General features: G+C 38.1%; 1 non-coding gene across 1 annotated transcript; it reads right to left on the reverse strand.

Annotated features, from left to right (window-relative positions):
• Window positions 1–10,147: 10,147 nt before the first annotated feature.
• LOC112131130 (U6 spliceosomal RNA) lies at window positions 10,148–10,254 on the reverse strand. The gene has a single exon (XR_002913275.1). It is a non-coding gene; the product is annotated as a U6 spliceosomal RNA (small nuclear RNA).
• Window positions 10,255–16,286: the final 6,032 nt, after the last annotated feature.

Here is a 16,286-nt window from a genome sequence, read left to right on the forward strand (position 1 = left end):
GAGGGGAGACTGACAAGTAAACAAATACTATCAAGATAATTTCAGATATAAGTTGGGGGAGGGGGCAGAAAAGACCACTTTAAATGGGGTAGTCCACAAAGACCTCTCCCAGGAGGTGATATATGAGCTAGTATTTTAATAACAAGGAGCCAGTCCTGTGAAATTTAGGGGAGAAGGCTGCAGGTAGATGAAATAGCAATTTGCAAAGGTGGGAACAAGTCAGTTGGGTTAAATGAACAAAAGAAACCAATGTGATTTTAGCATGGTAGATAAGTGGAGAGATCATGTTGGGCCTTATATACCAAGATAAAGGATTTTTATTTTATCCTGAGTTAGATGAAAGACACTTGGAGAGTTTTAAGAAAGCAACATGATCTGATTCATGTGCAGCAGATTTGGTGAACAGTGCTACTCAGCAGAATACAAGTATAAAACAGTTTTGCTTTTCTTCAATACCTTCTTGTTATGTCAAATCCTTTATTTGCTGAGTAACAAATCTCTTCTTAATAATGTCTTGGGCAGATTCCACAACTACCTGGTCACATTTCTTATTAAATTTGACCCAATCTAAAATCATAATTTCATGTCAGGTGCAAACCTTTCCCTCCTGTATCACATGCCAGGTCTGTAGCTTGAGGTGCCTAAATTGTAAAGATGATCTAGAATCCTTTCTTGTCTACCTCCAGTACTTTGGAATTGTTGTACATGTGTGTATGTCTGTGTGTGTGTGTGCGCGCGTGTGTAGGGGGGCTGTGTGAAGTTCTGTAGCTCCCTTTTTCTCCACTTCCCTTTTCAGGACCCAACTACTCTGGTCTTGGGGGAATGGGAAAAGGGAACAGGGAAGTAAAGGCAAACATCTCCTAACTGCTAATACTTGTGATTCTCTCTGCTGGTGTTCTTGTCTTCTCAGGATAATTGAATACCAATGCCTTTTGAGTTAAAAAGGTTCACCTATGAGTATTGGGGGCTTCCCTACTGTTTCATTTCCTAACGTGGGAAATCCAGCTCCAGTTCACCCTCTTCAGCCTCTCTCAGATGTCACTCACACCTGCAAACCCCAAAGTTTCTTGCTGCTGGAGAACACTTGCCTTGTAGCAAGCCCTCTTGTATGGGAACCAGCAAAGCAGCTCAAGTTTAGCCATCCTCTGGGGTGACCACTAGATGCACAGGAAACACATTTATCCCTGCAAACTGGGTAATAAAATGTTAGGTTTCTTTTTCTATTTTGAAGGCTCCCACAATTGCTTTGAGTGATTCTCTTGTCTTGAAGAACACCTTCACTTGGCTCAAGGGTAAGGACACTTTTACAACTGACCTGTAAAAGTTAGAAAAAAAACCTCTATATTGTCCATTAGGCCAATGATACACAAGTCTCAGAGTCCTTCCTCCTACCTGTTATATGCTGCTAACATGCTAGGTGGTAACAGAGGTACTTGGACGGATTGTGACAACGATGGTGTTGCTACCTTCCAGAAAGCCTTTGGCAGAATATTTGGTCCCAGTTTTTGGCAATATTCTTTAGTGTGAGGGACTTTGCATCCCTCCTACTTCTTCACCTCATCCTTTCTCATTTTCCTCCCTTTCTTCTTTCTTTTCTTTTTAAAAGTTCCTTATCTAAGCAATCATTATCAAAGTCAGAACAACAGGAATATTCACACTCACCGCACTGTAATATATTTTTATTAAAAAAAAAAACATTACTCTGACTTCTGTGTAGTGAATGAATTGTAAGGGAAAAAGTGGAATTAGGGATACTGTTAGGGAGCTGGTGCAGTAATCCAGATGAGATGTAATAAAAGCTTGGACCAGGTTGGTAGCAGAGTTGATAAGGATTAGTAGTAGTTAGATTCAAAATACATTGTATTTTGGATGTACAGTTGTGACATGTCAATAGAATGCATATAGTAACACACAAATAAAGATGACTACTAAGTTTTTGGCTTGAACAACTGGCTGGAAAGTGGTGCTAATTACTGACATGGATAACAATAACAGAAGAACTGGTTTGGGTGAGAGCTGTGTTTTGGCCAAGTTAGGTTTAAGATGCCTATTAATCACCAATGAGAGATATCTGAATAAGAAGAATGAAACAAAATTAGATTCTTGTGTCACTGAGGTGGCTACAGCAGAAACTTTATAGGTATCTGGCTCATCAGTAATGAGATACCCATGTGGTACCTAGTTCAACCTATGAGCCAGAACTTCAGTCTTTCTGATGACGTATGCCATGTTTTTCTTCACAAATGCAACCATTCTGGCTCACCATAATACCTAACAAAAATCTTCTGTGCAATAGTAAATACCAATACATTAAGCAAAAGGTTCTTACAAACCTCAGTATAAGAACACCTTGAGAATGGCGTTACTGAATATAAACCACCCTTCTTTTTAACTGCCTTGCCATCCACAGCATAGAACTTTGCTCAGCTGTAGAAGGATAAAGGCATGAAGATGGTCACTGGGGACAGCTAGAGACAAGACAACGTACATAGTGGGGCCAGGTGGACAATGATTGCCAAAGAAATTTGCTGGGTGTGTGAGAGTCAATCAGCTCTACAATTGCTTCCCTTACAACTCCTTTATAAGTAGTCCTGGTTCCAAATATCTTCCAGGGTGTCAGTTTCAGATAAGCCGATCCCATCAATTCGGTCATCAGGTACATAGAGCTGGAATCTTCTGGCAATATTTTCAATTCTGGAGGCCAGAAAAGCAATAGTAAATACTATTACACTGAGCAAGAGGCTCTGGCAGATCTCAGGCAATGGAAGATCTCCTCTGCTAAAAGTTTTCTCTTTGAGTATCTTTCTGACTATAGTGTGTTGAATGATGATCCCCCAAAAGAGGAAAAGTATTAAGTTAAGGATCTTCAGATGAGATGAAGATTATCTAGATGGGCCCTATCTCCAATAACAAATGTTTTTATAAGAGACACACAGCAAGAAGGAAAAGGCCATGTGAAGGCTGAGGTTGAGATTGGATTTATGCAGACACAAGCTAAGAAACACCTGGAGCCACCAGAAGCTAGAAGAGATAAGGAAGGTATTCTCCCCTAGAGCTTTCAGAGAGAGTGCATCCCTCCTAACAACTTGATTTCTGACAGCTATGTAACCTCCAGAACGGTGAAAAATATGAATTTTTGTTGTTTTAAGCCACCCTTTCTTTATCTTCCTTATTAAAACATAACATACATGCATAAACATATACATAAGTGTACAGCTCAATAAATTTTCACAAACTGAACATGCTCAAGTCATCAGCACCCAGATCAATGTATAAAAGCTTCAACACCCTAGAAGTCCTCCTTGTGCCCCATTCTAGTCTGCCCACTCTATGGGTAACTGCTATTAGAATGTCTAACAGCATACATTAGTTTTAACTGTTTTTGTCATTTATATGAATAGAAACATACAGTTTACATTCATTTCTGGCTTCCTTTACTTGATTGTGAAATTATTCCATATTGTTGCACATATCTGCAGAGTTTTTTTTTTTTTTTTTTTTGCTGTAGAGTATTCCTCATACAGAATGTTTTCTTTTTCTTTTTTTTCTTTATTTCTTCTAAAAAAAAACCTGTGATATATGTGCAGAATGTGCAGGTTTGTTACATAGGTCTATGTATGCCATGGTGGTTTGCTCTATCTATTGACCCATCCTCTAAGTTCCCTCCCCTCACCCCCCACACCTGCCCAACAGGCCCTGGTGTTTGTTGTTCCCCTCTCTGTGTCCATGCGTTCTCCAAGTCCAACTCCCACTTATGAGTGAGAACATCCTGTGTTTGGCTTTCTGTTCTTATACAGAATGTTTTTATCCATTTTATCCATTCTACTGTTGCTGTGCATATGAGGAATTTCTAGGTTTGGGCCACTACAAATAGTGCTGTTATGAACATTCTTGAACATGTCTGTTGATGAGCATATTTCTGTTAGTTAGATACCTAGGAGCAGAATCAGTAGGTCATAGGGTATGCTTATGTTCAGTTTTAGCAGGTATTGTAAAACAGTTTTCCTATGTGGTCATACCTATTTGCATTCCTACCAAAACTGTATGAGAGTTTCAGCTGTTCCACATCCTCACCAAAACTTGATATTTTCCAACTTTTTAATTTTAGTCATTCTGATGAGTGTCAGTGTTACATTACTGTGGTTTCAATTTGTATTTCTTTGATGACTAATGAAACTGGGCACTTCATATGCTTATTGGGTATTTGAATACATTTCAGTCAAATATCTTCAAGTCTCTTGTCTATTTTCCTAATAAGTTGTCTTTTATACTAATTTGTATAAGTTATTTATATACTCTGCATATGAGTCCTTTGCTGGATGTATTGCAAATATCCTCTTCAAGTTGGTGAGTTGCCTTTTCTCTCTTGGCATAATATCCTTTAAAGAGCAGAAGTTCCTGATTTTAATTTAGTTTGTGTGATAAATTTTACCTTTAAGAATGGGGTTTTGTGTCCTGTTTTAGAAATCTTTGCCTACTCCAAGGTCATAAAAATGTTTCACATTTTTTTAAAAAGATTTATTGTTTTGCCCTTTACTTTAGATCTGTATATATCTGGAGTCAGTTTTCAGTTATGGTGTGATAGAAATTAAGATATAGTTTTCAGTTGGGCATGGTGGCTCGCACCTGTAATCCCACCACTTTGGGAGCCTGAGGCAGGAGGATCACTTGAGGTCAGGAGTTTGAGATGAGCCTGGGAAACATATTGAGACCCAGTCTCTACAAATATATTTGAAAAAATATATATATCTGGGCATGGTAGCACACTCCTGTGGTCCTAGCTACTCAGGAGGCTGAGGCAGGACGATGGCTTGAGCACAGGATTTCAAGGCTGCAGTGAGCTGTGACAGCACCACTGCACTCCAGCCTGGGCAACACAGGAAGGCCCTATCTCTTAAAAAAAAAAAAAAAAGATACATATGGCAACCCAATTGACATAACACCATTTATTTAAAAGACCATTATTTCTCTGTTGCACTGCAGTGTTACCTTCAGCGTAAATCAGTTGACTATAAATGTGTCACTCTCTTTCTGAATTTTATATTATGCTCAATTGGTCCATTTGTTTATCCTTGCGCCAGTATCAAACAGTCATATTTATCACAGCTTTGTAACAGAAAATGAAATCTGGTAGTATATGTCTTCCAGCTTTGTTCATCTTAAAGATTGTCTTGGTTATTTCTTGCCCTTTTGAATTCTAAATGACTTTTAGAGTAAGCTTGAAAATTTTGGTCAAAAATACTTTTTGCTTAAGATTCTGTTAAATGTATTTGTTAATTTGGGGAGAGTTGACATCTTTATAATACTGAGTCTTCCAATCCATGAATCTCCTCATTTATTTATGTCTTCTTTAATTTCTCTCAATCATGTTTTGTTAGTCTTGCAATTCTTTCATTAGATTTGCTCCTAGGTATTTGACAGCTAATGTAAATGTCATATTTTTTAATAAATTTAAATTGCCATATGTTACTGCTATGTAGAAATAAAAGTGACTTATGTATACTGACCTTGCATCCAGTGACCTTGCAAATTTTACTTAATTGTAATAATTTATAGATTCTTTTGAATGTTATACATACACAAATATGCTGCCTGAGAATAATAACAGTTTTATATATTTTTCTAATTCTTATGCCTTTTATTTTTTTATCATATTGCACTGGCTATAAATACAGTATAATGTTGAGTAGAAATGCTGATAGTAGGCATTCATCATTTATTCTTGATTTCAAGGGGAAGGCTTTTGATACTTCATGATTAAGTGTGATGTTTGCTGTAGGTTTTTGTAGATAGTCTTTATCAGATTAAGAAAGTTCCCTTTTATACCTACTCTGCTAATAGTTTTTATCTTGTATGGGTGCTTAATTTTTTCAAATGTTTTTCTGCATCTCCTTAGATGATTATATAATTTCCATCTTTTCATGTTAATGATTTTGAATGCTGAACCACACTCGCATTCCTAGAACAAACCCCACTTGCTTGTGATGCACTTTCCTTTATATAAAGCTAGATTTGATTTGATAATACTTTTAGTGTCTCAGCATCTATGTTCATGAGAGGGCACTTTGTAGATGTGTTTTCTTGTAATGTCCTTACTGCTTTGTTTTCCATGTTGATCCAATGGCACAATAACTAAGTCAATGAAGCACATCCTAAGAAAAGCTGTGTCATCCTTAGAATGTTAGGCCTTACTCTATAAGCATCTTTGGACTCCCACACTTTCTGCCTCAGGCTCAGGAACTTGATCAGTAGAGGGCTTTGCCTTTGTGTTAGTCACTCCCTCTCCCTGCCTCTTATATGGCTAATGGGAATGCTAGGCTCTTTTGAAATCTCTTGGGTTGATTTTCTCCCTTGTGTAGGTAGGGAGAGGGTGAAAGGGCTACTCTTCTTAGTCCTGTCTTCTGTGTAGGGGAGTCCATCTTCTTTTTGGAGCAATATTGAGGTTGGGTTAGCTTATCCCTTGCAAACTTCCTACGTATCCTCCTCTGAAGGATTGCACCTGAGTCTTACCCTCAGGTTTCAGTCAGGTAGTCCAAAGTAAAGAGTTTTTCTGACCCTATTTCACCACAGGGAAGCCTGGCCTGAGGGCAGAGTAGACAGGCTTGGCGCCTTTCTGAAGTATATGACCTATCTTGGTCTAAGTAAAAAATCTGAGGCTTCCTGCTTACTCTTTCTCCACCTAACTCTCTCTTAAAGCTAATGGAGTTATCTCTCAAGGTTAATGAAGCTCCTCACTTGAAGAGGTTTGCTAACCTTGATTTTTCCCCACATAGTGATGTCAGAACACCTTTTCACTTCAAAGTCAAAGATCACTTCTGAACAAACAAGCTTATTTAATTGATTGAGAAATCTAGGAGGGTTAGAGTACAGTTTAAGAGGCTACATAGGTAAAGCAAGAGGAGGCTGACTTGATTCAAGAAGAGTTGAAGAAGTTTCAGTGGCTTGTTATTAAGCCCAAGCTGCTAAACTACACTTGCCATTTTGGCTGGTGATTTCAGGGTCTGATTTATACGGTGGAGGTCTGGCAGGTTTCTTATGCTCATGAGTAACCACAGAATGTTTAAAGAGATAGGAATGATGGAAGGTTTCCCTGCCTGTAGGTCAGCTGATCTGTTAGATCTTGCTATTGGGGAAGGAAACTCACATCTTCTGAACACCTATCGCACCCTGCACTGTGACTCTTATTTTGTCTATCTTATCTACATCTCACAAAAACTGTACTATGTACGTATTATTGTCCTAGTTTTACAAAAGAGAATAACTGAAGCCCTGATGGCATGATGTAAATTGCCCAAGGTCATCTAATTAAGAAATGGGATATTAATTTGATTCCACTTGTATTGAATTTCAAAACTGTGCTCTCTTGGAACAGGCTGTGTTTGGTTATAGGCAACAGAAAACCAACTCAGTTTAACTTAGACACAAACCAGCTAAACAAAAAGGCATTTACTGGCTTTATTTTAGGAATAAATTGCTGGAATAATCTAGGAAGAAGTACTAGGGTAACTCATGGAATTGAAGAGCTGTAGGAACCAAGATTTTGGTGAGTAGAACTAGGGACTCAAAGCTGCTAGGACCCTCCTTTTCTCTGCATATCTCTTATCTTTGCTTTTCTATGCAAATTTATTTCATGCTGTCTTACTTCAGACAGGGTTTTGTCCACTTGGCAGGAAACATGGCTGACAAGAGCCTCATTTCAGCAACTTCAGTGGGTAAAAAACTTCCTTTTTTCCTAGAATCTACGTATCTCAGTAAAGGACTGAGAATTGGGCTTTATCAATCACTGCTGCCAGAGAAGGTGGGATATCTTCCTTGGCAAAACCTAAATCACAGGTCCACCCAGATTTGCGAGAATCTGTTACAAGAAAAAGGAGAAGAAAGGAAGTACAGATTAGAAAAAAGTAATTCCCACAGTCTATTGATTACATTTGCTTTTCTTATTCACTAGGCACTAGTACTGAGTTTGACAAGCTTTTTTTTCCCCAAGGGTCAGATTGTAAATGTTTTTAGGCTTTGTAGGCCACATACTGTCTCTTTTACTTCTTCTTCATCCTCTTTTTCTTCTCCTTGCAATCCTTTACATAGGTGAACACCACTTTTAGCTCATAGGCCATATCAAAACAGTCCTCAGGCTGAATATGGTTTGGCTGGCCAGTTTTCTGAGCTCTGGTTTAGTGAAGTTAAATAAGGATCCAGGTCTGAGCCATTTTGAAACAGAGCATGCTACAGTATCTTAGGATCTAGTCAACTACACACTGGGAATGTTCAAACCTGTAGCTAAACTCATTAAGTGAAATAAGGTAGATGCTTTAGTGAGCAAGGCAAGAGGAAACTAACATTGGAGTGCCTAATTGGTGTGAAGTGTCATGCTAGGCGTTTTATATAACATAATCTCATTGAGTCTTCATGATAATTTTGTGAATCAGATACTATTATTATTCTTGTCTGAGAGATGAGGAAACTGAGACTGAGAGAAAAGTGACTTGTTTAAAGTCCACCTAGCCAGTAAGTGCCATAGCCAGGGTTCAGACACAAGTTTCTCTGGCTACCAAACCAAAATACTTTACAGTAATTTTAGCATGTCAACTGCAGGTTCTGTGGTTGGTGGGTTGGGGAGGTGGTTCAGTCTAGCAGGCACATCAACAGCAATAGTTGATACCTCCCTAAGGTCGCAAAAGGATTGTAGTCATAATTATCTTTGGGCATCACATCTGTTTCAATGAAGTCACCTGGTATTTTTACAGTTTCTTATATTACACTGACTTTTAATAACCAGCATGGAATAGATTTTCACCAAGTAATGTTAGCCAAAGGCGATAGGCAAGGTGTTTTAATAGATAACAAAGGATAGTTGCTTCAATGTTAATAGAATTTTATTCCTTTGAGCTCCTATGGTTGTGTGCTACATTGATTTGTGGGTAGGGAGATTTAACCCAAAGTAGATTTTGAAACAGCAGAATATTGTTTTGATGAAGGAATATAGCCAGGTAGACCCCTTCTTGCTGTTTTTCTGCTCCCCCATATAAGAGAGAACTTGAAGTAGATAGCAGATTGACGTTATGCTTTCAGGAGTGTCTTCTTTTGATAATGATAAATTTGTAGCCTTTGAAATATGTCCTTCCAAAAATAAACTAGTACATATCTTCACAAGTCATCTGACATTGAGTTTTCTGCTTTATCTTTTGAGGTCTGGCAGGGGCCACTAAGTGAAGAAAATGAAGAAAACTTATTTACTGTGTATCTACTATGTGTCAGGTGCTTTCCTAAATTAAGTTTGTAAGTTACATAGTATGATTATCCCATTTTAATTTTAATTATTCTTAGTGTATGCTAAACCTTTCACACCCCCATTTATGAAGAAGTTGAGACTCAGAGAAAGGAAGTGATTTTCTCAAGGTTACACAGCTTAGCAGATCCAAGATGATGATCTCAAGTTAGACACACAAACTCTGCTCTTTTCCCAATATACCATACTACCAGCAATTGTTCTCTGGTCCCTACAACTCCTGAACTAGGGCAAGAAATAGGGTTTATATTTATGAAGTTTCAACGTTAGCATTTTAGCCTATGGGGGTTTCTGGAGTTCTTCATTATAGGGATTTGGAGTACAATGAGTCATGAGGCATTTTTTGGCATGTAACATACCTTTTTTGAAGATCTATTTATCCCCTGTAAGCTACTGCTTTTGCCCACAGCATGCCATGTGAAATAATTGTCCCCAGCCCATCCCTCTACCCTGGCTTGGTCCTCTCACAATTCTCATGTCTGCACTTACGGTGCATCCCAAGGTGAAGCCTGTAAAGTTTCTCTTGAGAAAGGTCCCAGGCCCTTCCCTAGGGCCTAGAAAAATAAAATTTTATTTTAAGGTATATTATGCATAAGTAAAAGAAGCAGAAATAGAGGGAAGAAATATGAATGAGAATATGCAGTAATAGATAATAGCTTGCTTGCTTTTCTCTCTATATAAACACTATAGTTTACTTTTGCCTGTTTTTTAAAGTTTATATGAATGGAATCATATGCTATGTTTTCTTTTCTTGTCTCATTTCTTTCACTCAATATTATGTGTATGAGATTCATTGAATATATTGGGTATGGAAGTTATGCATTCATTCATGTTGCTAATCATTTTATTGTACAAATATAGACAAATATAGCATATTTTATGAATTTATGTGCCCTCCTTACATAAGGACGATGCTAATCATCTATTCATTTTTCCAATTTTAGTTTATGTGCTGTGAAAGTGAGCATGAGCCTTGGTTTCTTCATCTGTAAAGTGTAGATAACAGAACTAGCTAACTCATCAGTTTGTTGTGAGAATTAAATAAGACAGATATAGGTTTAGCATTCATAGTGCCTTGTTGGTTTTCTATTATTCCCACAATAAGAGGCTTTAATGTACAGAGTATGTGGTTTTGGAGCCAGAGATACTTGGCATTGATTTATAGTTCCATTGTTTCTTGCTTTTCTCAAGTCTCAGTTTGCTTGTCTGCAAGATGGAGATGAGTAATATTCCACAACCAAGTTTTGTCATAGGAGTCCTGTTAAAAATGCAGAATATCTGGCACATGGTAGGCACTTGGCATAGTTTGTTGATCTGTTCTTCATTTTTAAAAAGTATTCTAAACTATAGTGTTTAGAAATCACACTGATGATGAGAGAGTATCGATTTCTCAGTTTAACATGGAGAAATAGAACTGGAACTCTGTGTGTATGTGAGTGTATGTGTGTCTGTGTGTGTGTGTGAGAGAGACAAATACAGAGAGAGAGAGAGAGAGAGAGAGAGAGAGAAAAGGGGAGTGAAAGAGAGAAGTGATTCAAGGAGAAATAGCGAGGCTGTTTTCCTGTGTGTGGCTTTATAGTCAGAGACCTTGCCTAGAAGCATGGAGGAAGAACACTTGTGAAATAGAGCCTATAAAAGTAATTTTAAAAAATGCTAATCCAGGATGTAGTTTTTCCCTAGGTGGGGGTTCTGATGAGTGATTTGTGTGAGAAAAGTGTAGTTATTGCTACATTTGTCTCAGTGTGACAACAGGACATGAACTACACACCACCCAATGCGAAAAGTTACCCTTGGAACACATGTTGACTAATCAGAAACAATTTTGCCAGATGTTATTAATTGCAGAAAAGCTCCCCTTTCCTCCTCAGGAATTTGACTCAACCCTTTCAGAACTTTCTGTTTGTTTTGATGGTTGACAAGGAGGGTGAGGCATGGAACTATTTTATATCCTCCCAAATAATTTCTATCCTAGTAGGGTGGGTTGTCTATTGTGCTTCTTTTGTGTCCTAGAAGGCAGGACTTGAACCTTATCCACTGAGCTGGGTGATCCTTAACAAACATCAAATCCTGAAGATAGTTCTGGCTTTTTGTCTGCACTTTTCTTCTCCCATTATCCCCCCTACCCCTTGCTATACCCAACTCCACTTTATCTCCCAGACATGAATAAAACAGCTACTGAGAAGCCGTGATATCACTGAGTATAAAAGGCTAACCAATGGCCAAAGGAAGGCTGGACTCTTCTATTAGCTCACTTTTGATAAGTCACTTCCTTTTTCTGGATGTCAGTTTTACCATTTGTCAAAGGGGAATAGGACACTTTCCAGTTCTCCTAGGGTTGCTGAGGAAATGTACAAAACAAGTTGTGCAAACTGAAAGCCTTCAGTATATGTAAGGCATAATAAAAACAACCAATACTTATTGACTCATTAAGTGCTTACTATGAACTAAGTACTCTTCTAAACTCTTTATTCACAATATTTTACTTAATCTTCACAACATGAGGCAAATATGATCGCCATCTTAAATGTATGGAAGAATTAGGTGAGGCTGAGAGAGGTGAAGTCACTTGCCCAAAGTCATATGGTCTAGTAAGTGGGAGAGCTGAGTTTAAAGCCTGAAAATTGGACTGTCTATACTCTTAACCAGTTTGCTATTCTGTCTCTTTGCTGTTATTACTACATTACTCATGCCTTCTCATTTGCTAAAGTTCAACTCAAGTCCCATCCCTTCAGAAAGACTTGTCTAACCATTCCAGCCATTAGCTAAATAACCCTTCCTGAGTTTTTTAATGATGCTATGTCACTAATTTGATTCCTAGCACTATTGCCTTATCATTCCAAACATACTTCTACTTGAGTTTTTCATAGATGTTAAGCTCATTTGGTCAGATATATTGTAAGCCTACTGTGAATGCATATTATTTCTCATACTTTGGTATCCCCCATAGTATTGAGGATAAGGTAGAATGAAGAACTCTCAGAAACAGAAGGGCTCTGAAAGATTTTTTAGCCAAGGCCCTCTTTAAATAATGGTCTGACTATAGCAAAATAAAAAAGTAATAGAAACAGGATGATCATCTTTCTTGCACCTAGTGGTGTACATTTTTATTAGCGCAGCTCATAAGTAGTTGGTTCATTCATGCATTTCTTTGACCAACAATATTGTGGTATTATATGTTATGATAAGCAGTGAAACAAAACAGAGTGAAAACCGAAAAGGATCATAACAAAGTCCCTGCTCTCAAGGAGATTACAACTTAGTAAGAGAAGGTGGATATGTATATTAGTACATGGGACAAAATATTTAAGAAAATACTTAAGTATTTAAGTAAATATGTGTAGGAAGAGTGGGGAAACACAAAACTGGAGCAAAAGGTAAAGCAGCCATGGAAATTTTCCTGGAGGAGGTGAATCTGGAGCTAAATGTTGGCCATTGAGTACATGCTTATTAGAAGGCCAAGGTGAGGGAGCATTTCTAGTAGAGAAAGTAGCATAAGCTATCTGACATGGAAGTGTGAAATCATTGAGGTCCTTATATATCACACTAAAGAATTTGGATTTTATTCTATAATCATTAGGAAGACAGTAGAAGATTATTCTAGCAGCAGTTAGAGAATGGACTAAAAGGGAACAAAGCTGCAGGAGACAGGGAGACCAATTAAAAGACCAGATATATGAAGGGAGAACTAATTAGAATACCATATAGATGAAGGTCTTAACTAAGGTAGCAGCACAGAAGATTGAAAGGAAAAGACAGACAGGACATATATTAACAAGAGAGAAAAAGTAGGGCTTAGTTGCTAGCTGAACACGTGGAGGGTGAATAAAAGGGAGGAATCTAAGAGTATGCATATGCAGGTTTATTACAGCTTAGGTGACTGGATAAATGGTGGTGTCATTCACCGAGATTGAGAACACAGGATGAAAAACAAAATTGGAGGAAACAACCATGAGGGTAGATTTGGACATAGTGAGTTTTAGATTTCTGAGGGTATGCAGGTAGATATTTTAAGTAGGCAGTCAGTTATATGGAACTGAAGTCAGGAGAAAAGACTGGGCACCATGTCATTTAACCCTCACAAAGACTTTATGATTTAGGAAGCATATTTGACCCCTTTTTACTAATGAGGAAAACAAGGCTTAGAAGAGGTTAAGTAATTCACAGTTAGTAAGTGGCAGAGCCAGATTTAAACCCAGGTCAGTCCTGCTTTAACACCTGCATGCTTAATCACTGCTATAAATAAAGTACTGGCAGTGGATAGTATTGTTGAATGTACACGTATAGACTGCAAAAATAAGAGGGTCAATAGGCAAAACTTCTAGGCACAACAAACTTTTAGGTATATGAAGAAGAAAAGACTACAGAGGGGATTGAGAAGGAACTATCAAAGGGGTAAGAGGAGAAGCTGGCATGAGAGGTATGGCAGAAGCCGAAAGTAGACAACAGTCAAAGGCCATGGAGCAGGGGTCAAATAAGCAAGGTTGCTGCAAAGAGACCTCAGGATCCAGCAATCGGGAGGTTGTTGCTACCTACTAGAGCACTCTCAGAGGAGTGGTGAGAGTATAATCTGGAGTGCAGCAGATTGTAAAGTGAGGGAATTGAGAGACTGACGTGATACCCTTTTGAGGTGCTTATCAGTAATGAGGAAGGGAAAGACAGGGTGGCAGTCTGAGAAAGATGCAGAGTAGAGGGATATTTTTTTCCAACTGGGAAGTGGTTGGGTGGAGTGGGATACATGGTTTCAGGAGTGGGCAAAGATACAGATTATCGAACATGGGGAAAAAAACAAGGGGCTGACCAAGGACACATTAAAAATACTGCCAAGTGCAGCACTAAAGGCCTCACATGGATTTGTAGGTGTCCTAATGTGCCTTGTTGCATGATAGCTGTAGCCTCACTTAACAGCTTTATTGTGGGAAGGACACCACACCAAATTTGTTCTCAAACTTTTTCCAGCCCAATGCTCCTGAAGGGCATGACATGAATAACTAGCAATTTCTGTGCACTTACCATCTCCAAAGCACTGTTTTATTTTTATTTTTCTTTTTTCTTTTTTTTTCTTTTTATTGTTATTATTATTATTATTATTATTATTATTATACTTTAGGCTCTATGGTACATGTGCGCAACGTGCAGGTAAGTTACATATGTATACATGTGCCATGCTGGTGTGCTGCACCCACCAACTCGTCATCTAGCATTAGGTATATCCCCCAATGCTATCCCTCCCCCCTCCCCCCACCCCACAACAGTCCCCGAAGTGTGATGTTCCCCTTCCTGTGACCATGTGTTCTCATTGTTCAATTCCCACCTATGAGTGAGAATATGCGGTGTTTGGTTTTTTGTTCTTGTGATGGTTTACTGAGAATGATGATTTCCAATTTCATCCATGTCCCTACAAAGGACATGAACTCATCATTTTTTATGGCTGCATAGTATTCCATGGTGTATATGTGCCACATTTTCTTAATCCAGTCTATCATTGTTGGACATTTGGGTTGGTTCCAAGTCTTTGCTATTGTGAATAGTGCTGCAATAAACATATGTGTGCATGTGTCTTTATAGCAGCATGATTTATAGTCCTTTGGGTATATACCCAGTAATGGGATGGCTGGGTCAAATGGAATTTCTAGTTCTAGATCCCTGAGGAATCGCCACACTGACTTCCACAAGGGTTGAACTAGTTTACAGTCCCACCAACAGTGTAAAAGTGTTCCTATTTCTCCACATCCTCTCCAGCACCTGTTGTTTCCTGACTTTTTAATGATTGCCATTCTAACTGGCAAAGCACTGTTTTAAATGTTTTACATATGTTAACTCATTTAATCCTTGCAACAACCATAGAGTTTAAGAGTCTATTTTCATTCCAATTTTACAAGTAAAGAAACTAGAAAGCAGAGGATATGTATAATGCTAGCAAACTGAGGAGAAAGGTTTTATACAGAGGTGGTCTAAGTATGATTCCATGCTTATAACCACAATGCTGTGACTATGACTCACTATAAGGCAGTGATTATCCACTCAGGCTAGAGTGGGTGTGGAGTTTAGCTCCCACTTACAAGTGAGAACATGCAGTATTTGGCTTTCTGTTCCTGTGTTAGTTTGCTGAGGATGATGGCTTCCCGCTTCATCCATGCCCCTGCAAAATACATGATCTCATTCCTTTTTATGGCTCCATAGTATTCCATGGTGTCTATGTACATATTTTCTTCATCCAACCTACAGTTGATGGGCATTTGTGTTGATTCTATCTTTTTGCTATTGTGAATAGTGCTGAGATGAACATTGTGTGCTTGAGTATTTATGGTAAAATAATTTACATTCCTTTGGATATATATCCAACAATGGATTGCTGAGTCTATTGGTAATTCTGTTTTTAGTTCTTTGAGGAATTGCCACACTGCTTTCCATGATGGCTGAACCAATTTATACTCCCACCAGCAGAGTATAAGCATGTCCTTTTCTTTGCAACCTCGTAAGCATCTGTTATTTTTTGACTTTCAATAATAGCCATTCTGACTGGTGTGAGATGGTATCTCATTGTGGTGTTGATTTGCATTTTTCCAATGATTAATGATGTTGACCATTTTTTCATATGCTTGTTGGCTGCATGCATATCTTCTTTTGAAAAACGTCTGTTCATGTCCTTTGCCCACTTTTTAATGGAGTTGTTTGCTTTTTGCACGCAAATTTGTTTATGTTCTTTTAGATTCTGAATATTAGAACTTTTTCAGAAGAACACTTTGCAAAAATTTTCTCCCATTCTGTGGATTGTCTGTTTACTCTGTTTGATAGTTTATTTTGTTCTACAAAACTCTTTAGTTTAACTGTATCCCATTTATCAATTTTTGCTTTTGTTGCAATTGCTTTTGGCATCTTGTCATAAAATCTTTGCCAGTTCAAGTGTCCAAAATGGTATGTCCTAGGTCTTCTTCCAGGGTTTGTATAGATTTAGGTTTTACATTTAAATCTTTTATCCATCTTGAGTTAATTTTTGTAT

Source organism: Pongo abelii, chromosome X (assembly GCF_028885655.2).
Source record: "Pongo abelii isolate AG06213 chromosome X, NHGRI_mPonAbe1-v2.0_pri, whole genome shotgun sequence".
Classification (NCBI taxonomy): Eukaryota; Metazoa; Chordata; class Mammalia; order Primates; family Hominidae; genus Pongo; species Pongo abelii.